Here is a 26,393-nt window from a genome sequence, read left to right on the forward strand (position 1 = left end):
CCTCAGATAAGTGGAATCATACAGTATTTTTGCCTTTTTGGGACTGACTTATTTCACTTAGCATAATGTCCTCAAGGTTCATCCATGTTTTAGCATGTGTCAGAATTTCTGTCTTTTTTAAGGCTGAATAATATTCCACTGTATGAATACATCACATTTTGTTTTTAGTTTCATCTGTTGATGAACATCTGGGTTGTTTCCATCTCTTGGCTATTGTCAATAGTGCTGATATAAACGTGGGTGTGCAAATATCTCTTTGAGATCCTGCTTTCAATTCTTTTGGATATATATACACAGAAGTGGGATTGCTGGATCATATGGTAGTTGTATTTTTAATATTTTGATGAAGCTCTGTACTATTTTCTATAGCAGCTGCCCATTTTACATTCCTACCAAAAGGGCACAAGGGTTCCAGATTCTCCACATCCTTGCCAACACTTGTTATTTTCTGTTTTTTTGACAGTAGCCATCCTAATGGATGTGAGATGGCAATATCTTTCTTATATTTCTTCATAAGATTCCTGGAATTATGGATGTTTTGAAAATATCCCATCAGTAAATCTCTAGTTGCTTAGTTCAGTTTTCAATGGCGATGGGTATTCAAATGATCTTCAAAATTAAAAGAAGTTGTTACAAATTAAGATTCTGATCAAGAGTAGAAAACATCCAGAAAGTTCATGTTTGCTTTCCATCCAAAATTATCACTCAATTAATGTTCACTACCAAATTCCACCTGGGTTCATTACATAAGCTTTATAGAGCTCTCCTTATAAGCCTTCTGTGTGTTTTCCTAATGATGGAAAGACCACTTCATCTTGGCTTCTGCTTTTCTTCTGTGAGCTCATGCTAGGGTCATTGTGCCATGTCTTTTCTATGCTTGGAACAGACTAGACTAGAACTATAGGAGTCCATTCCCTTCTGATTTTCAGTCTCGGTCTCTCCTCAAGCTAGGGTGGTTGGGCTTTTTTTGGAGGTCGCAAAGGTTGCCTTGGCTACCTTTAAGTAATGACTACAAGCAACATAGAACTTTTACTGCAAATGACTTTCTGTTCATCAGATTTTATTTGCAGTTAATATTGGATTAGAACCTGGTGTATTTAGCTTTGCAAGCTGTATTCCTGTCAGCATTATGCCATTCCCAAAGAGGGTATCTCATGGTGCATTTCTGCCTGGTGTGCCTCTCCTCAGAGCATGGCTCTAAAATAAGAAATTGTACTTCTTACATTCCCTTTTATTTCCTTATTATCTCTTGAGTTACAGCCCTGTACCCATTTAACACAACAAAGTACATGGCAAGGGGAGAATTTATGACTCACAATCAGTGAATATTTTATCTTATTGGGAGGTAGCCTGAAGGAAACACAGTGTGCCAACCTATTCATGACTGAACACTGTTAAACATTTCAGTCCAATACAACTGAATGCTTCTGACCTTGAAACTCATTGGCTGCTGCTGCTTTACAGATAAGTTAGTATGGGACCATGACCCTTTTTGGTCATGTGACCAGGGTGGTTGTTCTCAAAAATGTGCCCCTTGGTGAAGCAACATATCCCATGGACCCTACCTAATCACACTTGAAAGTGCCTTGCAAAATGCCCTCACCATAATTAAAAGACAAAATGAAGACACTTTAAATAACAGTTCAATGAAGGATTGATATGGGAAGAAAATTTTTCCTTCATGACCAAACTATGGTGAACATAAACCAGAAATCTTGAAAAAATTCAATGGCAGAGAAAAAAGATGGAAGAAAATTGGGTCCTTGAAGATGCTGATGATCCATCTGGAGCCGCCATTTTAAGGACTTCTTGTTAAGTGACATCATTATTAGTTAAGCTAGTTGAGTGAGGGTTCTCTGTTATTTGCATCCAAAAGCATCCAAAATCATGAAGCCTTGTGCAGGGTTTGGTCTTTAACTAATGAACAATGAGAAGCTGTTAAAAGATCTTAACGAAAGTGTGACATGGTCAGCTCTGAGTTGGAAAAAAGATGATCTAATTTCAGTGTGTGGAGATAGGGTTGTAGGTGTTTAAGGATGGATGCAGGGAGTAACTATAAAGGAGGACCAGGTTTAAGGGGGAAGATTATGAGGTACATCTTGGAAGTGTTGCGTTTTCCTAGTGGAGATGCCTAGTAGGCAGTGAAATATATGGAACTTAGAGATGAGATCTTGACTAGAGAGATAAATTTAGGAATCATTGATATTTATAGCTATTGAAGTCATGGGTATGGATGAATGGGCCTGAGATGAATATTTGAGGGACTTCAATATTTAATGACGGGGTAGAAGAGGGTGGGTCTCCAAAGGAGACAGAGAATGAGAAGCAATGTAGAAGGTCTAAATACCCTAAAGTCAGTCCATGGATTTCTACTTAAGAACCCATGGGATAAAGGATTGGACTTGAAGATTTCTCAGAGATTCTTGACTCTAAGATAAATCTGATTGCTCCTTATTGTGAAGTCAATGGCAAATACTACTGAACATTTTTTTGACTCCTGCCAATCCCAAATAATCCTTCTGCCTTCAAACTCACATTTTATATTACCTGTATTCCTCTTACGGCATATCTTACCTTGTATTGTGGTTGTATGTGACTATGTCTCATTTCTCCCACCAGGACTAGGCATTCTTAGAGGCCAGGAATTATGTCTTATTTATTTCCTATGTTTCTCTCCAAACTGCTCTCCCTAATTGGCAAGACATTTTGAATGTAGTTGGACACCAATACATTTTTTGGTGGATGAGTATTTGATATGTAATTAAATACACTGAGTTAAATTACTAAAAGTTTTCTTTTATTGAATTCTTGAATGTGAACTAGGAAGTCTGAATGAACTCCAAGGTAAGTAAAAAGCCCATCCTGAAGAGATCTAAGGGTCACGAAACATTTCCCAGAAGTCCTCCATCTGATGAGCATCCAGTTATCTGTTTAAGGTGGTAAGATCACTACCAATCACTGACTTCCAGATTTTTTTTTTTTTTTAACTTTGTGTTTATTTATTTATTTATTTATTTATTTATTTATTTATTTATGGCTGTGTTGGGTCTTCGTTTCTTGTGCGAGGGCTTTCTCTAGTTGTGGCAAGTGGGGGCCTCTCTTCATCGCGGTGCGCGGGCCTCTCATTATCGCGGCCTCTCTTGTTGCAGAGCACAGGCTCCAGACACGCAGGCTCAGTAATTGTGGCTCACGGGCCTAGTTGCTCCGTGACATGTGGGATCTTCCCAGACCAGGGCTCGAACCCGTGTCCCCTGCATTGGCAGGCAGATTCTCAACCACTGCGCCACCAGAGAAGCCCCTTCCAGATTTTTGATTCAGTCTAATTAGCAAAATATACAGAAGATAAAATAATCCTTACTCTGACTAGGCATTCTTATGTCCCCAAAGTTACTCATTTTCCTGTCTCCCATAGTTCTTCCAATTTAGATCCTTCCTCAGTTGAGGAAGAAAGGAATGCTGCATTTGATCAAAGCAAGCTTCACAAATGGCTGTAGCATCAGAGATTGGATAGTCAATATTCTCAGCTTAGTCTTACTATAGTCCAGTTTTGTGACTGTGTTTTTAACTGATGTTCATCCAAAACAACACATTTAACATTCAGCTTAGTTCATTACAAAATCTAAGAGTTGGCAAAGAATTCATCCATTATCATGGGACATTTGAATGAAGCACAGAATGGAAGATGAAATGAAACCTATATTTATTTTTACTTTTTAATTTTAAATTAAAAAAAATTTAACCTTTTTAATTGAAGTATAGTTAATTTAAAATGTTGTGTTAGTTTCAGGCGTCCAGCAAAGGTACATATGTATTTACTCAAGAATATATATAAGAATATATAAGATATATATAAGTATATATATTCTTTTTCAGATTCTTTTCCATTATAGGTTATTACAAGATATTGAATATAGCTCCCTGTGCTATACGGTAGGTCCTTGTTGGAAACCTACATTTGTTGATACCTTCTATTTGCTGGGCTCTTTAATATTGTTATTTCATTTGACAAGAGGAATAAAGGTATATGTACATTTGTTTTCTGGTTTTACCTATATGTTTCTAAGTAGTTAAGAATTTTGAATATTATTAGACCAATTATATGATAAATTTAAGATAAAAATTAAATTAAATGATTTAAAGTCCTAGATTTTTATGAAATCTAGGTTGGCTCTTCTGCTTTCATACATCCAACAATCCCTCAAAATTCCCTCTTTCTTAAAATAACAACCATTAAGTTACTCTTAAACCCACACTAAGTGCTATGTAACACAGGGGACAGAAAGCCAGATAGGCCTGGTTTTTGGTATCAGTAGTGTCTTTGTTGTGGACAGATGTCAGTTTCCAAATTCTCACTACACTGTACAGACTTGTGTACCTCAGGCAACTTTATAGCTCAAACCCTACTCCTTGGGGACTCATAGCAACTTGTAAATCCATGAGGAATTTTTCAGCAAAGTTCTATTTCTTAGTTTATTCATGGATTAGACTTGTAAGAGTAGATTCATGCTAAGGCCTTAATGAGCAGGGCTTTTTTTTTTTTTTTTTTTTCACACTGAAAAGAACACTTGCTTCTCTTTTTCCAACATTCAGCTTATGATGGTTTTAGCATTTATGTTCTCAGTTTTACCCCCATTGACTTTGAAATCTTAGAAAATACTCACCATGGTTCTTCCCAGAATCCAGCACTATTCAAAGCCTTTCTTTATGTAGCATTAGAAAATGGAGACCCACAAAACTATTTCACATGAATTTACTTCTAGGAACATTGGCTCTGCTCTTCCGACTAACAAGAAGTCATGACAGTGGTCTAATAACTGAGTAATGCCTGTTATTAGGGGTGGAGAACATGAAGAGGATTTCCACAGAGTTTCTCAGAGTTGGGTTAAAGGTAAATTCTTTTTGCTTTCACTGGAAAAGACTTGAGCTAGATTAAAAAAACACCCAAACGATGGATGTCTTCAGAACGAAGTCCATAAAACCAAAGGTGGGAAGTACTAATGGTCCCATTGCCCACTTGGCGGGATGTGCCAGCATCGTGTCTGTAATTGGTCTGGGTCATTTCACTGACTTCTATGGAGCCATCAGTATATGGGCTTTTTAAACTTTCTATTCTGAGCTGAATTTCCTTTTAGTCTTCAATACTTGCTCATTTCTGTTCCATTATGTCCAAACTTCATTCTTTTCTGCTTCACCTCAGCTCAAATGCATTTCAAGGGTATCTTCCTCTTTTTGGGCCATAGGGCAAAAAATACTTGAGCTGTAATGTTCCTTAGAGTTCAACCACTATGATATCCTAATTTTACAGGTGAGAAAAATTAGGCATAGAGAAGGGAAAGAAATTGCTGCTCACAATTTAATGGAAATTGTCTAATGGGATCCTAGTTCTTCTGAGTTCTGATTCAGCCACCTGACTAAAGGGGCAATATAATCTGAAGCAGAACAAAGGCACATGTCTGAACAGTTTGTTCCCTCACTGTGTGACCCTGTATTAGATTTCTGTGCCATGTCACAAATTGCTACAATCATAGTATCTTAAAACAGTATACATTTACTATGTCACTATTATATGTATATATTTACATACTATATATATTCTATACAATATGTATCTTACTATTTCTGTGGGTCAAGAATATGATCAAGGCTTAGCTGGATTCTCTGGATTCAGGCTGCAACAATCAAAGTATCAGCCAGGCTGTGTTCTCATTTGGAGGCCTGACTGGAAAAGTATCCTCTTTCAAGCTCTCTCAGGTTGTTGGCAGAATTTATTCCTTGCGGCTGTGAGACTAAGGGCCCTAGCTTCCTTCTGGCTGCTGGCTAGAGGCTATCCTCAGCTCCTAGAGGCCATCCTCACCTTTAGTAAATAAGGTTACAGATTACACTACAATACGGCAAATATATTGAAGACAGCTCACAAAACACTGTGTACAATTCAATGGCTTTTAGTATATTCACAGAGTTGTGCAACCATCACCATAATCTAATTTTAGAATATTTTCATTATCTCAGAAAGAAACCCTGTACCTATTTGCAGGCAACCCCCCTTCCTCCCTCCCCTAGCTCTTGGCAACCACTACTGTCGTCTCTATAGATTTGCCTATCATGGCCATTACATACAAAAGGAATCATACAACATGTGGTCTTTTGTTACTGGATTCTTTCACTTAGCATAGCATTTTCAAGGTTCATCCATGTTGTAGCATGGGTCAGTATTTCATTCATTTTTATTGCCAAATAATATTCCTTTGTAAGACAGGCCACATTTGATTTATCCATTCATCAATCGATGGACATTCCAGTTGTTTCCACTTTTGGCTATTATGGATAATGCTGCTTGAATGTTCCTGAACAGGTTTTTGTGTGGACATATGTCTTATTTCTCCTGGATATATAACTAGGAGTACATTGCTCCTCTTTGGTCTCAGACCACTGAGGTTTATTATAAGTAACAGAGCAGAGGGAACTTAGGTATGATGTCTCAGAAGCCTCTGCCATTAGAGAAGGAAGGAAAGCTCATCCCTTGCAATCTCAGAGGGCTGTGGGAAGGAGGAAGGAGCTAGAGTAAGATATGGAAGTCAGGCGTAAGGGCTTTGGGGACTTTATTCAAGACCAAAAATGCAAGGGCTGAAGAAATATCCAGATAGGTTTCCATAAACCCAGTCATATTGGGATGATTGGTCAGTTTCCTTAGATGCAGACTGAGATAACTTGCAAAATTCTGGAACTGGCCTCTCAATGGGTTGGGCAGCCGCAGTTTCCAATGTGGTGTATCCCTGACAGAGAGGCAGGTCGATGGAAGGACCAGACACACCACTTCCGGCCTCCTGTGATCTGTTTATTTCATTTTTAGAGCCCAGACATTCTCCCGTGCCCCAAGGAGGGCACATGGAGAAGCTGAGAGGACTTAGAGTGAAAACAAAAGTTCACAGTTATAGTGTTAGACCTTACCCGAACCCTGTGATCCTGGAAAACAAGTGAAGGATAAGAAATCCCCCATCCTTTTGTGTTCCAGGAAAGGGATCACCACAAAGAACCACCCTCCCTCATAGGACCTAGAAAAGAGTTTCTGATGCCACCTCGTTTACCTATGACAAGACCAGACACACAGTCTCCAAATTCCCATTTTTGCCTCATAAATGATTACCTAAACTGCTTGTGTATACTGATCAATTGGAACAAAATAACTTGTTAAGCAAACTGGTTTAGTTAGAGTTAGGATTCTCTCCTTCTCCCAGGTCTCTGAACTTTGGCCTACCCTCAGCCTGAGCCAGCATACAACCCCTCCTAAGAATAGGCTGGTCTCAGAGTACCATATACTCTCTGCTCTACTATTCCATCACACCATCCTTTCATCCTACTTCCCCACACCCAGTTCTTTTTAGCCCTGTTTACTCCTCTCTATAAAAGAAAAATTACTTTTTGCTGAATTCTTGAGAGGCTGGCAGACCTATGGTCACAGAGTCCCCCTATTACAATAGCCCCTCCTCCTTCTGCAATAGCCTTTCCCCCTTCTGCAACAATCCTTTGGATAAAGTCTCATCTTATTAAGTCTGGATTTGTTTTTATTTGACAACAGCATACGGTGAGTTTGTGACCAGAGGCAAATGGCCAGGGCTACTGATCCAGCCGTGGGTGCCAGTATGATACCCCAAGGCTCAGTTGGGGCCATTGATCTCTCAGGGATGAGCCTGGACAAGCTGCTCCATGGTTAGACCAGTGAGAACCAGAGGATGCCACTTGGATTTGGGAACCCTTTTCCATCGTCATGAGGTCTCATGATTCCCTCCTTCAGCTAGTTGACATCTTGGAGAAGAAGGGCTGGCGTGCCCCAACGGACTGAAAATTTACTCAAAAGAACTGAGTCAGTTTCTTCTGGCTTAAAAGTCTTCTTTAATGAGACATCATTACTGGAAAATTTATTTTTTTTCCTGCCACCCAGCAGGGTCTTATGAGGGTGACTAGCTCTGTTACCAAGTTTACAAAAGCCACATTTTCTTAGCACAGCTGAAGGCAGTGTGTGCAAATTTGTGACCAGCTACACTAGAATTATGAATCAAATAAAACCAGATGATGTTCCATAGCACTGAATGTAAGGTCCTGCTTTTGAGTTCAAAAATCCGTAAGTACAGGTTGTGAATATTTGGTTCAGGAACAGCACAGCAGCACTCAGGAAGAAAAAATTAGGGGTTGTTTTAGTCAGGAATTTTTTTGGTTGCAAACTTACAGAAACCCAACTGGAATTAGGCAAAAGGGCAGAAAGGGAATTGATTGGCTCTCGGAATCCAAGAACAACCAGACCGAGGGAAGGAAAGGAGGCTGCTGGGTTTCAGGGGTAAATGGGGCAAGGGACACAAGAGCCCCGGGGCTCTCTCCATTCTAGTCTCAGCTTCCCTTTGGGTGGCATTCTCTCCTTTGGGTTTTCTTCTCTCTCACTACAGACCATCCTTTTGCACTAGGCAGGGTCATGGCCCTTACATGCTTATGAGTCTCACGTCTTCTGACTTTTGCTATTGGACTTGAGAGAGGCTCAGAAAAATTCTGTGGAAGATTTCTGATAGGAAACCTGGTAAGATCTCTCCTGTAACCAGGGAAACAGAACCATATAAAAAAGGGCAGTTCTCAAAAGAGCCATTTAAATGTCCTTGAAATTCCAAAATTTCAAGAAGTAGAGGGAGTTTCTGGATAAACAGCCTCCTATAGTCTAAGCATAAGCGTGTGGTCAACACTGTTAATATTAAGTCAGCAAGAGAATGTGTTTTTCAGAGAAGCTGATGTGGCCGGAGACTGGGTCTGTGAATGTGGAGTTGCAGGTGCAGCTGTCAGTACACCTGGAGGCGGGGGTTCTGTTATGGGGATCACACTCAGAGGAGCTTGTAGACCAAGTGGAGAGAATTTTGAGGGAAGCAAGGAGACTGGTGGGGCAACTCAATCCATTCCATGCTATTCCTGATGTAGCTATCTCAAGGAGCCCCTGAAAACACTGAGGATGTGTAGACTGGAGAGGAGAAGGCCCAGGGACATAGCAGTTGTCGTCAGCTGCTCCTATTCTTTATGGACTAATACATAGAAGCTTCAGGGCAACAGACTTTGATTCAACATCAGGACTTCCTCACAGTTAAAGCTGTCCCGGATGACTGGGGGTATATGATGAAGCAGTGAGACAACAACATAAGGCAGTATGGGGTTCATTTATTTGCTCCTTCGACCCTTCATTTATTCTGCAAATATTTATTCATTAACGAACAGACAACATTAACAAATAGACAACAGGTTCTACAAGGCAGCTCATCACTGTACTACCTATACCTGGCCCAGAGTGCTAGCACTATATTAATATCTGTTACATGAATGAAAGAATACATGAATGAGCAAATAGGTGTGGTCACTGAGCCAGGTACTAGAGATGGCCATAGGACCCTCACCAAGCTGACAATCTCACAACCAAGGCAGCTGATCAAACAATGGTGACGCCCTGCACACAGCGCTCTGGTGGAGGTATGCACATGCTGCTTTGAAAGGGCAGAGGACTGGTACTGGCAGAAAGTGCTCCTGGCACCCAGAGAAGGGCTGGCAGAGCTGGAAACTTCTTATTGGAAAAGGTAAGCAAGGTGGAGAGGAATGGGAAGGACATTCCCAGAGGGAGAAAGAGTGGAGCGAAGGGAAGGAGGTGGGGCCACGGGTGGGGTGGGTGGCGCCTGCTCCTGGGCTGCTCCACAGCCTAATGGAAGCCTCACTGCAGCCCCCACGGCGCGCTGGCTCTGCTCTATCCACTTCTGCCCTGTACTTCCCGTTCCTGCCCCATGATGCACACTGGAGAGGAGCGGGGCAGCCAGGGAACTCCGGATGTGCTGAGGAGGGCTTCAGCCTGGTTTCTCCTCACCTTCATATGGGGAGAGTGCAAAGGTCTGGGATCACCAAGGTGCCCTCAGAAGAAGCCCTTTACCCACTCCTTCCCTGGAACATTTGTGTCCTCACTCCCACCTCTTCTCTTCTCCAACCTGACCTCCTTTATCTGCTGTGGGATGTGATGTGATGGCCGTGAGATGATGTGATGTAATAGACTCAGAATCATAAAGATGTACATGATGAACCAGATTTAATCTCTTAGCCATACAGTGTTCATTTACATTTTAATTAGAGAGAATAGTTTTAGCCAAACCAGTGACATCCTCAATGGGAAATTTTGAACATCTCTAACAGAAGTGAGAGGATTAAGAGGATTTGTGATAGGGATTAACTTCTTTATCCCCCACCCTGAGAGTGTTTTTTCACACTGTGGGTAGTGGATTGGGAAATCAATTTTGTGGGTCACAGCTAGCATTTTTTAAAAGAATGAAATAGAATTGAATAGAATGGAATAAAAGAGATGAATATCAGAGTTCACAGCATGTAATAAGGGTAAGTTATGTTTAACAAAATATATTTCAGGCAAATATATACGTGTGTGTAAGTGATGTAAAAAAATATATTTTTGCTGTGGGTTATAGTAAAAACAAAAGTTTGAAAAGTGCTGTCTTAGATTTACCTTCTAGAAACTACAATTTGATTTTGTTTGAATGAGTTGTTGGCTTTTTCTTAGAATTGGGACAGTCTTGGCTAGTGCAGCTTGCCTTGTTGTGGATTCTAAGCAGAATATTTTGATTTTTTTCTATGTCCTATATCAGAGGAGCGGAAGTCTCTCAGTTTTTCCAAGTCCTCTCAGGAAATGAATCAAAATGAAATACTAACAATTGTTTCCTGCCTATCTAAGCAAATGATTTTTGCCTGAGATTTCCCCAGGGACCATCATAAGAAATGAAAATTTGACTCAGTGTTTCTAAGAGCCTTTGAGGATTAGAGTCAATAATGCATATCTGCCATGCACAAGAGTAAACATGGATTTCCTACTGGACATTTCCATTTGTCGAAGGCAAAAGAATCAATGGGGCTTGTTTAAATCAAACAAGGTCACTGAATAACTAATCTCGAGGAAGAAAAGCTAGACCCACTACGAGTATCACAAAGCATTCCCCTGTCCCCAAAGGCAAAGGCAAGCTGAGCCCTTGAGTCTACAGCACCAGGTGATGGGAGAAGAAGAATGCACAGAAGTGTTTTTATTCATTCTTCCATTTTAAGGTAAATTCACCTGGAAATGATAGTCTGTAGAAACTTTTTTTTTTTTTCCAGAGAAGCCTCCTGAGCTCTGAAGAGGTACATAGAGAATTCCATTTCACCAGGTCAAGAGGATGACTGAAAATGCTAACTCTGTTAGGTTTAAGGTGATATAGATCCCACTGGAAATTTAGAAGGACACGTTTGAGAGTTTCTGCCTCAGGGAAACCACCCAGAATTGTAAACTGGTTGTTTACGTGATGTAATTTGCCCAGATTCTGTGCCACCCAGATGCAACAGCCCCCCCAAAAAACCAACCAAACAAAAAAACCAAAACTGAAAACCAAACAACCCCCCCCCAAATAAACCCCCCTGAAACTCACTCCAAAACAAAAAACCACAACTCCCCCCAACCCCCAATTCTTTGGCCAAACTGATGATGAGTAATGATTGACAAAGTGCTCTTTTCTTTGGTTAGACTCCCAGGAGAGAGACTTTGTTCTTCCAGGGGACTTAAAGAGGAGCTTGCCTTTGTGTGTTCTCTGTGTTCCAGGAGGGGTGAGGGCAAAGTGAATGCCTCTCCTACGGTGGAGTTCCCTGTCGTAGGTGGTCTTTACGGATCAGGCTGCTTCCTAACTACACTCTGATCATTTAAAAAGTGAAACTCCATTTTGTTTATGGTTTCCTTTGCTGTGCAAAAGCTTTTAAGTTTAACTAGGTCCCATTTGTTTATTTTTGTTTTTATTTTCATTACTCTAGGAGGTGGATCAAAAAAGATATTGCTGCAATTTATGTCAGAGAGTGTTCTGCCTCTCTTTTCCTCTAAGAGTTTTAGAGTATCCGTCCTTACATTTAGGTCTTTAATCTATCTTGAGTTTATTTTTGTGTATGGTGTTAGGGAGTGTTCTAATTTCATGCTTTTACATGTAGCTGTCCAGTTTTCCCAGCACCACTTATTGAAGAGGCTGTCTTTTCTCCATTGTATATTGCCTCCTTTGTCATAGATTAGGTGACCACAGGTGTATGGGTTTAACTCTGGACTTTCTATCCTGTTCCATTGATCTATATTTCTGTTTTTGTGCCAGAACCATACTGTTTTGACTACTGTAGCTTTGTAGTATGGTCTGAAGTCAGGGAGCCTGATTCCTCCAGCCCCATTTTTCTTTCTCAAGATTGCTTTGGCTATTCAGGATCTTTTGTGTTTCCATACAAATTGTGAAATTTTTTGCTCTATTTTTGTGAAAAATGCCATTGGTAATTTGATAGGAATTGCATTGAATCTGTAGATTGCTTTGGGTAGTATAGTCATTTTGACAATATTGATTCTTCTAATCCAAGAACATGGTATATCTCTCCATATGTTTGTGTCATCTTTGATTTTTTTTTAATCAGCATCTTATAGTTTTCTGAGTACAGGTCTTTTACCTCCTTAGGTAGGTTTATTCCTAGGTATTTTATTCTTTTTGTTGCAGTGGTAAATGGGATTTTTTCCCTTAACTTCTCTTTCTAATCTTTCCTCTTTAGTGTACAGAAATGCAACAGATTTCTGTGTATTAATTTTGTATCCTGCAACTTTACCAAATTCATTGATGAGCTATAATAGTTTTCTGGTAGCATCTTTAGGATTTTCTATGTATAGTACCATGTCATCTGCAAACAGTGACAATTTTACTTCTTTTCCAACTTGGTTTCCTTTTATTTCTTTTTCTTCTTTGATTGCCGTGGCTAGGACTTCCAAAACTATGTTGAATAAAAGTGGTGAGAGTGGACATCCTTGTCTTGTTCCTGATCTTAGAGGAAATGCTTTCAGTTTTTCACCATTGAGAATGATGTTAGTAGTAGGTTTGTCATACATGGCCTTTATTATGTTGATTTAGGTTCCCTCTATGCCCACTTTCTGGAGAGTTTTTTAAAAATCATAAATGGGTGTTGAATTTTGTCAAAAGCCTTTTCTGCATCTATTGAGATGATCATATGGTTTTTACTCTTCAGTTTGCTAACGTGGTGTTTCACATTGATTGATTTGCATATGTTGAAGAATCCTTGCATCTCTGAGATAAATCCCACTTGATCACAGTGTATGATCCTGTTAATGTATTGTTGGATTCGGTTTGTTAGTATTTTGTTGAGGATTCTTGCGTCTATGTTCATCAGTGATATTGGCCTCAGAATGGGAGAAAATATTTGCAAACGATGTGACTGGCAAGGGATTAATCTCCAAAATATACAAACAGCTCATGCAGCTCAATATCAAAAAACCAAGCAACCCAATCAAAAAATGGCTGGGAGATCTGAATACACATTTCTCCAGAGAAGACATACAGATGGCCAAAAAGCACATGAAAAGATGCTCAACATCACTAATTATTAGAGAAATGCAAATCAAAATTACCATGAGGTATCACCTCACACTGGTGAGAATGGCCATCATCAAAAAATCGACAAACAATAAATGCTGGAGAGGGTGTGGAGAAAAGGGAACCCTCCTACACTGTTGGTGGGAATGTAAATTGGTACAACCGTATGAAGAACAGTATGGAGGTTCCTTAAAAATTAAATATAGAAGTACCATATGATCCAGCAATCCCACTCCTGGGCATATATCTGGAGAAAACCATAATTTAAAAAGATGCATGCACCCCAATGTTCATTGTAGCACTATTTACAATGGCCAAGACATGGAAGTAACCTAAATGTCCATTGACAGAGGAATGGCTAAAGAAGATGTGGTACCTACATACAGTGGAATATTACTCAGCCATAAAAAGGATGAAATAATGCCATTTGCAGCAACATTGATGTGCCTAGAGATTATCATACTAAGTGAAGTAAGTCAGCCAGAGAAAGACAAATATCATATGATATCACTTATATGTAGAATCTAATAAAAATGATACAAATGAACTTATTTACAAAACAGAAGCAGACTCACAGATCACAAAATCAAACTTATGGTTACCGAAGGGGAAACGTTGTGGGAAGTGATAAATTAGAAGATTGGGATTAACATATACACACTACTATATGTAAAATAGATAGCTAATAAGGACCTACTGTATAACACAGGGAACTCTACTGAATATTCTGTAATAACCTACATGGGAAAAGAATCTGAAAAAGAATGGAGATATATATACATATAACTGTTTCACTTTGCTATACACCTGAAACTAACACAACATTTTAAGTCAACTATACTCCAATAAAAATTTTTAAAAAACAGTGAAACTCCAGGTAGCAGTGGCACAGTGAGCAATTCCTCTGACTTCTCAGAGCCCTCAGACCCAGGGGAGTAAGTGGTTACCTTAATGTTATAATATCAATATTTCAAGAGCTTCAGAACATAGCCTGGATGCTCCCTCCCTGAAGTTCCACCTTACATTAGCCCCAATGAAAATTTCATATACTGGAAGAAGTCACCTCTGAGCCTTACCTGTTATCTAAATTTTAGTATAAAAGGTATTTTAACTTAAAAGGACAAGGTTGGGGAAGGCTGGGAATATCAAATGTTACAGCATTTCTCTCACATTTGGCCCCATGCAATTTGAACAGACTTGTTTCATAGTTTAATAAATAAATGTTTATAAAGACGCAATGAAATTAAAAGTGGCAACAAGGGTCACAGTAACCACTATTTTAGGGAGATACAGACCATCATGATTATCAGGAGGGAGGATGGAGTGACTAACAATGCTGACTGAGAAATGGCAAAGGTGATCTTTTAAGTAGAGGTTTGCTTAGAAATGAATGGTCTGTCTCCGGTTCTAGCAAAGTTACAGGAATTACATCAAATATGATCCAAGTTTCACTGGAAATGATTTATGGACCAGAGAAGCGTGTTTGGAGAGACAGTTGAAGAAAATTCAGTAAAAGCTATGAAATGTAAGTGAAGTCTAAGAGGCTGGAGACTTCCATGAATGCCTGTGAGGAGTCTTTCAAGTAGGATAATTTGGGAATGTAATCCTGCATTCTTGTTTTCTTCACTGGGAGCCTAACCTGTCCATCTCTCCTCTCTGTGAGTTGGATATGTGTATATGTAACATTTCTCCTACTTCCCCACACTACTTAGCAGGATGCAGGGGTTCTATGGATAAAGGCTGAAAGGAAGGAAGGAAGAGTGAAAGGGAAGGGAAAGGGAATACAAGGCAAGGGATACAAGGAAAAAAATGGCAGGAAGGAAAAGAAAGAAAGTAAAAGAAGCAAGTCCTATTAGAGGCTAGAAAAGAGAATGCAGACAGAAATAGAGGCAGGCTTTGTTTATCCTGTTTGACCCTCAGGCTGCAGCCAGGACTGATGCCTGCTTCCTTGTCTGGGGAGCAGCAGGGATCTTGTCCATCTGGGATATGACCAGGAGTGGGATTCATAGAATGAGCAGTACCCACAAGTCCCCTTAGGAGGGCTGGTCAGATTGAATGAATTTAAAGAGGTAAGAAGAAGAAGCAAAGGAGAGAAAAAGGCCCAGAGGTGTTAGGTGGGAAATAAACGAGGCAAGTGAGTTTATTTCCGATGCACAGCAAATGTTTTGCAGGTTGTGCAAACTAATAGTAGATACATGAGGTTGGCCTTGGCACAGAGTAGGTAGTCTGTAAATGTCGCTGGGTGAGGTCTGATCATGGAAACTGGGGGTAGGCAGAGAAGTAGGTGCTAAAAGACTTAAGGGAATAAATTACTTTCAAGCATATTGGAAGCATTTATGTTTTGAATTGATGTGCCAGTTATAAATCTTTTTTTTAAATTTTTTATGTGAAACAGGATCTTGTTGGCAACACGTTCTTTTGTTCTGCTGTGGTCATCATGTGGACCACTTCCTAATTCAAGACTCTAAAGTATTTACTTCTTGTTTTGGAGGCCAAGCCAGAGGCTCATCTCCCTACGGGCATCACTGCTTCTGTGAGGGGCCACCTTTTCCTCCTCCTGTTTCCTGACTCCCCATTTCCTCCACTGTTGTCATTCAGCAAGGATGGGGACCACCATGTGAAATGTGGACAGCTGCTACTGCTTGCTGATGTTCAGTGAAGACCTCAGCTTCTGTTGCTGCCATCACCCCAAGTCTCCCCCTGGAACCCCCTTTCTGCTTTCTGGGATCCCCATCTCACTGTTGGGAATCCTGCAGACTACTGTGGCTGGAACAGGACAGTCCCAGCAACCACTTCCTGATGTCCTGAGTAGGAACTTGGAATGTTTTAATTTCAAAAGCAGAGTTGAAAGTGGTGATGAGATTTCATGGTACTCTTAGTGGACTGCTACACTCCAGGCACAAAATGAGTTAAGGAAGCATTCTGGGGGTTGGCTCAGAATCTAACCACAATGTTTCCATGGCAAATTGACTACTAATTTGCCAATAATCAACTTAGAAATGACTTTTAGAATCAAGACATATTCACTGAGAGCTAACCTAACTATTTCAGATTTTGCACAAAACTCAGATGGCTCTAATTTGTCTGAATTAGGGACTTCAAATAAAGTAGATTGAATACATCCTCTTCCAACATTCTTGCCCTCATTACAGGCCGGTTTGCTCATAGGGAAAGAGGCAATAAAGTCTGATATTCTGGTGGTACTAACACCTTCTGGATGTTTATAGAAGGAGCAACCTTGGACCAAGCGAACAAGAAAAGAAGAAGTTCCTGAACCACTTGCAAAGGGTTGAGGCTGAGGAACAGATGTCTCTGGGCTGCCCAGACGTCTGCCACATGGCCTAGCAGTGCTACCGCTGCCGAAACCCCAAGCCTACAACTCAGGGTGGTCTGGAAGTGACGGATTGTTTTCCCGAGAGTGGTTTCAAGAATGTAGCTCCTCACCTAATAAAAGGAATGTGCAACGATTAACCGAGTCTAATATTAGCATCTGCAAAATAAAGAGCAATTGGGCCTGCCATGAAAGAGAGCAAACCTCGCATGCACCCGCTGCCGGGTAAAATCTGTTCTTTTTCAGTCATAAATCTTTCTTGGAAGCCAGAGAAGCGTTTCACTTCCGTCAGAAACAGTGGGTGAACCAAAGAGAAAGAACATGCTGTTTTGGAGATGAAAGCACCTTGAGTTTAAAGCATCTTGTCATTTCTGCCTGTTTTGCTGGTTTCTTTCTGATGGTGTCCTTGACTTGGCCATGACGTGCACTGTTTTTCATAGGACGGAGCAGCAACAGGGAAAGGTCAGGGGGGCCATTTGCTTCTGGATTTAGCTTCAGTCAGAGAGCTAGCATCTGACATGGAATCTCACCGTTATCCAAGGTGTGCCCTTGGTTAAACTTCTTTGAACACCAAACCTTTGATAATTGTGAAGAATATACTAATGGAATTTATGGTTTTTCTATCTCATGAACACCACTAGTTGAGATGCAGAAGTTGAATTGACTTGTTCTTCACACAAGGTTACCACTCTTGCTGAACCAGAGATTCAAATCAGTGGTAGCCGCCTTACTTACATTATCTAATTTGTCTTCATGAAACCCTTTCATGTAGGGCAGTGGTTCTCAAAGTATGGTCTTCACAATATCAGCATCACCGGAGAACTTGCTAGAAATGTGCATCCTTGGGTCCCACCCCAGACTTACTGGGCCAGCCATCTGTATTTTAGCAAGTCCTCCAAGTGCTTCTGATGCATACTAAAGTTTGGGAACCACTGATGTAGGACACATTATGACTATAGAATTTATTATATGCTATCATATATTGGATCTTTGAAGTCCCTTATAGCTAAAACTTTCAAAGTTAAATGCTAGATTTCCAAGGATCTTCAGTACTATGCATGCAGTAGGCAGTCAATAAATGTTCCCTATAGATGCTTCATCTCTGAGGTAGTAGTCATCTTTTACTTTCCTCCCTCCTCTCTCCCCTCCTTCCTGCCTTCTTTCCTTCTCCTTCCTTTCTTTTTTTCTTCTGCCCTACGTCACTTTAGAGGACATGCTCTTCCCCTTTATGTATATTTTATTTATTTATTTTTGTTTGTTTGTTTTTCAGTATCTCTCTTAGTAACTCTTGTTCATTCCACAATCCAGAAATTCTTGCATCTGACTTGATTTCTTTCCACATCAGTTTTTTTTTTTAAAACATTTATTACAGATAGGGCCAATAATCAAGTGGATCTTATCTCACCTGTCACTTGGTGACACCAGCCACTTAACCCAGGCTGGCCAATCAAAGTGTTCTACTCCCTGGACATAGCGATTGGTCCCAGCAGGGCCACTGAGAATCTTCGGGGTGGGAGACAGCAACATGACCTCTATGAAAGAGAGACTCTCCCTATTCCTGACTTTGTGAGCATCAAGAGACTTGGTGCCCCTGGTGCTCACAGATGAACTTGGAACTTCTGGGAGGTATATTTCCTTCCACATGGAGACAGTCTGCCCGGGAATGCAGCCAACTCAGAGGAAGGCAAAGCCAAGTTTTGGAGGGAGAGAGGGCAGGGAGCTGATGTCATCTTCTGAATCTAGAGCTTCACCATGCTTGAAGCCAGAGTCTGCTCTCTCCATGGACTTCATATTCAATTCAACATTCCCTGTGAATACCTTATCCTAAGATCCTGGGGACGTTTATATCAATGACTTTTTTTCTTTTTGCAAAAGTAAGAAATACACATACAAATCTGAACTTAGAAGAACTGTGTCTTGTAGAAATTTAAAGTCTCTTTTGATCACTCCCACTTCCTTGAAAATCATGATACTATATGGTTTCGTGCATATTCCTTTAGATTTTTCTATCAATACACTAATGAAGTGGGATGTTAACTGAGAATTTTCTTGATGTCTCACTTTTTCTAGAGGCATAAAAAATCAAGGATAAAATAAGTGTGGGCTTCCCTGGTGGTGCAGTGGTTAAGAATCCACCTGCCAATGCAGGGAACACGGGTTCGAGCCCTGGCCCAGGAAGATCCCACATGCCGCGGAGCAACTAAGCCCGTGCACCACAACTACTGAGCCTGTGCTCTAGAGCCCGCGAGCCTCAACTACTGAAGCCTGCACGCCTAGAGCCCATGCTCCACAACAAGAGAAGCGACCGCAATAAGCCTGTGCACCACAACGAAGAGTAGCCCCCGCTCGCCACAACTAGAGAAAGCCTGCGCACAGCAACGAAGACCCAACACAGCCAAAAATAAATAAATAAAATATAAATTTATATTAAAAAACCCCCAATAAGTGTGAATACCTATATTATGGAGTGAGATTATCAGACCATTTTTGCAGGACTTGCAAAGTGAGTGATCCAGATCTGCTGCTATTAGCTCATATAAGAGGTTATATCTTTTTTAAAGGCTATGAATTAATGAGGAGGTTGACAAGATTAATAGGAGCACATTTCTGGAGAAGATTCTCAGCATGACCCTGGGGTGGGGGCAGGGAACACTCCCTTTCACCCTAAGCCAAGTGGGGGGAGGGGACTTCAAGAAAATCACTCCGATGACCTTCACTGCATCCACTGGAATCTGGGGGATGTGGTATCTGGTACCTCATTCATTCCTCATTCCTACCTGCAGGGCAGCAGGGGAAAGAGCAAAACTGAACTCATAATTTGATTTGATTTGACTTGATTTCCTCTCTGACTGCCAACTGTTTCCAATTTGGAACCGATGCAAAACATGACTCATCCAGGCAGAATGCATCTATCTGGTTTGGCTGACACTTGGGAAACCTTCCTCTATCGCATCCAATCCTGTATTTCTCCTTCAAACTCATGACCTTTCTTCTCTACTCTCCTGACTCACTGCTCCCATTCTGGGTTGTCTCCACTCAACCCTCAGGCACAGCACAAATGGGAGTTATTATTGTGTGAAGTGATTTTGTAGGACCAGCTACATGTACAATGACTTTAGTTATGAGTGCACAGACAGTGGAGGTTGTTACAACAATTTCCAGGTCTATGTCCCAGTTAACATCAGAACTTTCAGGAACTATAATTCTTTTTCTGGCCTCTACATCTATGTTTTCATCCTCAGTTTCTTCTCCCTGTACCCACATGAACTCTATAAAGTTTTGAATTCTGCCTCTTATCTCTCTCCTCACTGAATCCCCTCTTTCCTGAGGATCTAGCCTTCCTGCTCTACTCCCTTATAAGTAATGCAAGAACACTCTTTATAACAACCGTTTATCAACTTTAAATAAGTACATTTATGCCACATGATCTCATTTCCTCCTCATAATATCCCTGTGAGGTATTACCATCTCCATTTTGAAGATAGGAAAATGGAGGCTCAGAGGAACTGAGTGATTTGCCCAGCATCACACAGCAAGTTAGTAGTGGAAGTAGGACAAGAATTCAGATTTTCCTGCCTCACAAGGTTTATATTCTCTTCCTTACAACCCTATCTCCTCAGCTGCCTACTCTCTGAAGCCACAGGATTACATTCTGGTCCACCAGCTTCAGCTATTTCCCTCTTCTCTATAGCTCTATCATTTCTCTTCAAACTCCCTAGAGTTTCTTAAAACTCTTTCAGAAGTTTCTATTAGAAGAAGTTATATTTCAAGTAGTCTAACCCTCATCAGACTGAGGGCTACTGGTCTACAAAGGAATTCTGGGGAAGAGATTGCCTCTGCTGATCAATCCAACTTGAATATTTGAGTCTTCTGTTCAATTAACTTTCCTTCAGAGGTGTTTTCTTTTTTTTCAAGAAAAATGTTTCCTTCTGAACAGAACAGTCAAAATTCCCATTTACAGGATGAAGGAGGTTTCTTAAAAAAACAAGACTTGTGTAAAAAGCAAGAATTGAGCCAAAAACTGAAAAATGTTGGTAAGTTAAAATTTTCACTCAGGGACTTCCCTGGTGGCACAGTGGTTAAGAAATCTGCTTGCCAATGCAGGGGACAAGGGTTCGAGCCCTGGTCCAGGAAGATCCCACATGCTGCGGAGCGACTAAGTCCGTGCGCCACATCTACTGAGCCTGCACTCTAGAGCCTGTGAACTACAACTACTGAGCCTATGTGCCACAACTACTGAAGCCCGCGCACCGCAATGAAGAGTAGACCCCGCTCGCCGCAACTAGAGAAAGTCCGTGCGCAGCAACGAAGACCCAATGCAGCCAAAAAAAAAAAAAAAAAAAATTCACTCAAAAATCATTGTTTCATTATCACCGTGTATGTATATAACGTATTTACTTTCCTCTTCCCATGTTACTCTTGTCTGCTAGCATCTTTAATGAAATCTTTGTTCTGTGTAATTGTGTTTTGGTAACTTTTCAGTTAAGAAGAGAAAAAAGGATGATCTTTATTAGTATTATTTGTTTTTGATGTCATATTATTTAAAAATAGTCGACACTTCATAATAATGGATATAAAGAATAAAAAGGGCTATTTTTACTTGTACGTAACTGCCTGAACAGATGCTAAGTCATTTTTACAGCTGATTTCAGAATTTAAACCTGTCTTTTTAAAAAAATACCCTTTCAAGTACGTTAGTTTTTATCTTAATTTGTTTAAGTATTAGGCTTCCTGGTTTATATGTTCACTGAAAGTGGCTTGGATTAACAGTACTTATTCTTGGTTCTTGGATAAAAATGACATAACTTCTTAATTTCATATATTCAAAAACACGAGTCCCAAAACAGCATTTACAGTAAATGTTTACAGACATTAACCTCACTTGATCTTCAAAACAACCCAGTGAAAAATTATCATTATTTACAAGGTGAGAAGTCTGAAGGTCAGAAGGCCCTCATTCTGTAAATATTTATTAAGGTTTACAGGGCCAAAGAGAGGAGAGGTTCAATGAGGCCGTTTGGCCCAATCTGCAAGCTTAAGAGGGATGTTCATTTTGGCTGCTGTTAAGTGGAGATTTTGTCTATGGAAACAGGGTCTGTCCTTGTCTTTGATGTGAACTTTAACCTATAATTACTCTTCTATCTTTCTCAAAAGCCACACTGCTGTCATTTCGGAAACTGTGATGGTCACTCAGAGGTCCTGGGAGATGGCAAGATGGTAGGGTTGCCAGATAAAATATAGGACACCCAGTTACATTTGAATTTCAAATAAACAATGAACCTTTTTAAATATAAGTATGCCTCATGCAATACTGGGACATATTTATACTAAAAAAAAAAATTCATTGTTTATCTGAAGTTCAGTTTTAACTGAGTATCCTGTATTTTTAATTTGCTAAATCTGGCAACCCTACAAGCTAGCTTCCAAGGGCAAGAAACAGTTGGTGGCCTGGTCCGAGCTTTAAGGATAGCGAATCCATTAATAACGCAATGCAAGGCAGACAAATGAAGAAGCTAAAGCAGGACTTTGTTGCTTGGGTTCATCTTCTGGTTCCACTGCTTACTAGCTTAGTTCACTTTCTTAAGTCTCAGTTCCCTCCTCTGCAAAACAACAGATAACAGTCTCCATTTCCCTAGAATTGTTGTGAGAATTAAATAATCTAGCATACCTTTCACATGATAAGTGCTCAATAAACTTTGTTTGTTTGTTTTTAACATCTTTATTGGAGTATAATTGCTGTACAATGGTGTGTTAGTTTCTGCTTTATAACAAAGTGAATCAGCTATACATATACATATATCCCCATATCGCCTCCCTCTTGCATCTTCTTCCCACCCTCCCTATCCCACCCCTCTAGGTGGTCACAAAGCACCGAGCTGGTCTCCCTGTGCTATGCGGCTGCTTCCCACTAGCTATCTATTTTACCTTTGATAGTGCATATATGTCCATGCCACTCTCTCACTTCGTCCCAGCTTACCTTTCCCTCTCTCCGTGTCCTCAATAAACTTCGTTTTTAATGTTAGTATTTTCACATATGGCCTCCACTTCCCAGAGAACACAGAGATGATAACACTTTCAATTATCCATAATACATCTTATCTATGTCTATGTCTATCTCTGTATTTACATCTGTACTTATATTCAGAGTTTCTTACTGGCCAGGACACTTGTATGTAGTAACTGCATTGTCCGGTGTATCTCCTTAAAAATATTTTTCTCCATTTGTAGAAGGTTTTGTATTAAGTTGTCTATATTTATTATTGTTGGTTTCAGCTCTGGTTTAAGAAAAAGTATTCCGTTTTAAAATATTTCAACATAGGTATGTTTAACCTCATTTTTTGTTAGCTTCATCATAATATTTGTAAACTTTTAATGTATAATTATTATAAGCTTTTAATATAGTCAGAGTTTTATTTGCCAAATTAAAGTTAAAAACTATTCTTGATTACATATTAAATTTCCTGAATTTAGATATTAATTAGGAAATAATTTAGGTAAAAATGCAACTATTGTGTGCTCTGAATAGTGCAAGTATTTTAGTTTCACAAAATGTCATTCTCTTGTGTGTGTCTGTGTGTATACGTATATATATGTTTCTGAATTTGTCTCTTTATCTTTTAATTCATGGTTATCATAAATTCTACCTGAAACTAATAAATCTAGTAATAGCTACACATGAGGGTGAGAGGATAGGGTGAGGGACCTCAACGTGTATAAGCTGTTTGAATTTTTCTCATGCTTTTAGAAAGTCTGGTGATGTCTATGTACCTGTCACTGTGTCATGCAAAGCTGCAGAAAACCCAAGGGGCTTATGATTTGTTTGAGGGTGAAAGGTTGGGGGATAAAACATACATGAGAGTAACCACAGTAAAAGCAGCAAGTGATAAAGGACTTTGGATGAATACTGATAACGAATGTATGAGACCAGATGCGTTTGTCCAATTACAATAACAAGTGATAGCTCCAACTGCTACATGTGACAATGATGACTCAAGGTAAGATACTTTCCTACTGAGGTTTAATTTTCCCTTTCCTTTTCTTTTTTTCCCTTCTTTTTTCCTATCCTCTCCTCTTCTGCTGGATGCAGACTCGCCCATTAAGATCAACTCGAAAGGTGACGTTTTAAAATAGTGTCTGCTGAATGACATCACTAAACAGTATACTTTAATTTTTAAAAATTTTGGTTTTTAAAAATTGCAAAATATTTCAGACATACAAAAAGTACATAAAATAACATTTTAACCCAAATAAGAATAACATTAGGCTAACTTTTTTTTCCCTGTTAAATGAACAAAACTGTTGACTAGCACACAGTACCCGTGTCCACCCCATCCTCCACCCCGTGCCAAAGTGGATATAGTCAACCTGTCCTACCAGGATTTGCTGGTGGCGTTGGAAGTCACCACACCTTTCATCAAAATAATCTGTCAATGTACACTCAGAATCCCAGCAATGTTTATACCTTTGTCTCAGTAACCCTGCATCTAAGCAACTAGTTTAAGAGAACAATATAGGGAAGAGTCAGTTCTACATATGTAAGTGCATGTGTGCATGTATCCTCTGTTTATCTAAATCTATATGTTTATAGAAACTTGTAATTTTTAGCTTCATATCCATATTTCCTGTATTAGAAGAAAACAGGGCTGGCTCCGTGAGTGGGTGCCCAGTGCAGTTATACAGCGTCCCACATTCACACAAGGGTTCATGCTTGGAGTTTAATGCTCTGTGGTCACCATCTTGAAACTCTTAATTTTATCTTTGAATTTGTGTTTTGTAAGTGAAGTCCAATGGGACAGTGGAGCATGCAGAGGGGGGCTTGGAGCCTTGATTTACCTGTGCTCCTGTCTCCTGCCACCTCTGTTGGATGGGTTCTTGGCCTCCCACTCCCTGAGACTGCCCAGTTGTTGCTGCTGACTTCTATCTCTGGTGGGGGCATGGACGTGGTGGACAGAGGTTTGGTGGTCAAGCATATGCAATCCACATTTTGGGGTGAGGCCCCAGACACCTGTGAGGGTCTCCACTCACCTTGAAGTGCTCTGTTGCATGTGCAACATTGAATAGCCAATAAAAAAACACCTGAAAAAGGTTGAAAGAGAAACCACAAAAGAAATATCATTTTTCTCTGCTTTTGTGGACAAGGAACCCACATTTGCATTTTACACAGGGCCCCATAAATTATGTAGCTGGCTCTGGAAGAAAAATTCTAGTAGGTGAAATTCAGAGGGCTTAGGGTCCAATACAGCTTTACCAAAAAGTTATTCTAGATAAAACCAGACAAAGGCAAACTCATCCCCTTAGCTTCAGACCCAGGCAGCAGGAATCCAGCTGGGAAGAGAGAGAGTGAGCACAGAGCCCTTGGCATTCCCGTGGTCAGAGCTTATGGCTTTTCCCACACTGGTAAGAAAATGTCTTCAACTCTTGGCCCTGAGAGTTATTGCCCTTCTGGGGTGTGTGTGCGTGCATGTGTGTGCTTGTGTGTGTGTGTGTGTGTCTGTGTATGTGTGTAGGACGGAGGTGTGGAAGTCAGTGCTTCCTGAGTCACTTTCTGCAATATTTCTTGTGGTTTCCCTCTTTGTTTCCTTTTTCTTCCATTTAAAGAAATCATCCCATTATTTGAGATGAGATTTGTCCCAGAGCTTTAGTTCTTGTGTGTGAAGATTTTTCTTCAAAGAAAAAAAAAAGAGCTAAGGTAGATTTAGCACGCCAGACAGACCCATCAATCTTGCCTGTAATTGAGGCTGCCATTGGTGAGTAGCCACTTGGGAGGAAATTGCTCACCCACGTGGAGTGAATGAACTCTTTCAGGGCGCTGGACTCCGCAGAGGGCTGTGCGGTGGCCTCCTGCCAGACGGTATCCTCCTGGTGCCTGGCTTGGCTGTAGACTCAAGTTCAGACCAGGGAGCAGTTTGTTCCTTTGGTCCTGCAGATAAGCGTCTGTTTGCTCTCCCTCTTCCTGGTTCAGCAGGGCTGAAGTCCCTTTTCAGAGGCATTGACATTTAAACGCATGAGGGCTTTTGGCGATGGGAACAGGAATGTGTACCCACGAAGAGCTTTGAGTCCCTTCGTTTGATGGAGGGAAGAGCAAGCAACAGTAGTTTTATGACGTCAAAGTGAAGGCTGATGAGGCCATTCCTGCTTCCAGTCAATTAATCTCTGGATCATTTGAAGCCAACTGTTTATAAAGAAATGCCAGCTCTATTTACAATAGCCAGGTCACGGAAGCAACCTAAATGTCCATCATCGGATGAACGGATAAAGAAGATGTGGCACATATATACAGTGGAATATTACTCAGCCATAAAAAGAAACGAAATAGAGTTATTTGTAGTGAGGTGGATGGAGTTAGAGTCTGTCATACAGAGTGAAGTAAGTCAGAAAGAGAAAAACAAATACAGTATGCTAACACATATATATGGAATCTAAGGGAAAAAAAAAAAAAGGTCATGAAGAACCTAGTGGCAAGACGGGAATAAAGACACAGACCTACTAGAGAATGGACTTGAGGATATGGGGAGGGGGAAGGGTAAGATCTGACAAGGTGAGAGAGTGGCATGGACATATATACACTACCAAACGTAAAATAGATAGCTAGTGGGAAGCAGCCGCATAGCACA

The sequence above is a fragment of the Eschrichtius robustus genome, chromosome 2, assembly GCF_028021215.1.
Source record: "Eschrichtius robustus isolate mEscRob2 chromosome 2, mEscRob2.pri, whole genome shotgun sequence".
Taxonomy (NCBI): domain Eukaryota; kingdom Metazoa; phylum Chordata; class Mammalia; order Artiodactyla; family Eschrichtiidae; genus Eschrichtius; species Eschrichtius robustus.